A 1,528-nucleotide genomic window follows, 5' to 3' on the forward strand; every position below is an offset into this window, starting at 1 on the left:
AACTGCAAATTACAAGAATATCACTTGATACTGCTTGCCTTTGCTAGCTCCATTCCTCAATTTTTCAACATAACACTGAAAATCAGGGTGAACTCAGCTCTAATGCTTTTTTCTCTCTTTTCCTTACCAAAAATGTTACGACTTACTTAGGAAAGAACTTGATGAAGAAAAGAGGTCCTTAATGGCAATAAGATACAAAATAATTCCTCCATATTTTGAATCGGAATTTGGCAAGGAGTTTTTCATAGCAAAGGTAATGTAGCTGAAAAGTGGAGGAGTTTGTGCTAGGCCAGGTAGTTTATGCCCTGCTCCCACAAAGACAGGTGTGGGTTTACATCTCAGCCTCAGTTTATCTTAAGAAACCGTTACAGAGAGGACAATTGTGGCAGAATTAATGCTGAGAATTATATGCCCTTGTCCAAGGGAACATATCTTGGAGATGGTGTATGTTTATTGAGTACAAACTCTGTAGATTCCTTACCTACGCTCTGGAGAGAGTCTGATTTAGAGCAAAAGCTGAACCTCAAGTCTTACCCTTTCAAAAACCTCTCTCTCATAACTAGAAAGGGAATTATTAAGACTCACCCTCCTGGGTTAAAAGTGGCCTTGGGAACTTTCCTAGTGTAGTCTCACTTGATAAAAGCTGTAAGTGCTTAAGGCATACTCACAAATGTACTTTGGAATCTGAGGTTTACTTATGTATATCTTTTTTATAGTTACCACTTCGGTTCTGCTTATTTGTTTCATTTGCACCCATTTGTTTTGGGGGTTTTTTGGGGTTTTTTTTTTCCCCTGAGTGTTTAGTTGGGAGATCTAAATCCTCTTTCTTTCTTTCCTCTAGTTTCCTGATGTGGAAGCACTGTCTAGGAAACTTCCTCCAGTTCAAAAACAGGAAAGTGGCAATTTCCCTCTGGAGACAATCGAGAAACCCAGTACAGGTAATCTGCTGTCTGGCAACATTTCAGTATCTTTTTCATTGTTTTGTCCAGTTGTCTCACCAACCCCATGGATTCCCAGTCATTTTGACACAGGAACTACTTGGACCACAATGGCTATATCTATTCTGATTGATACATGAAACTTATCCAGCAGCACTCCCCAACATTGAGATCCACCAGTACAGAGTAAGCTGTGTAAATTCAGTCTCCCAAAACAAGGTAGGCTTTTCCCTGGCCAAAACTTGTGTACCCAATAGTGTTTTTGGGGAGATTGCACTAAATTGCACAGTCAATATCATACCAGTGTTCTAACAAGTTAAAAGTATAGATTAGCATATTCTAGTATCTCGGAATGTTCTTGTTTAATCCACTAATATAAATGTGGTCTATGAGACTTCTACATTTAGTGTGTTGAACCTTTTGCCAACAACACTGACATGGAAGCGCCATAAGATTTAGATTGCAAAGCTGAAGGACTGTGCTATGAATGAGTGGTGGATGGATGCAAAGTGCTCAAGAAAAAACTTCAGTGGAATAAACAATAATTCTTGATGAGCAAGAACTGAGGAGTTTAGAAAACCACTAGTCTT

This window comes from Nestor notabilis, unplaced genomic scaffold, assembly GCF_000696875.1.
Source record: "Nestor notabilis isolate BGI_N333 unplaced genomic scaffold, ASM69687v1 scaffold9765, whole genome shotgun sequence".
Lineage (NCBI taxonomy): Eukaryota > Metazoa > Chordata > Aves > Psittaciformes > Psittacidae > Nestor > Nestor notabilis.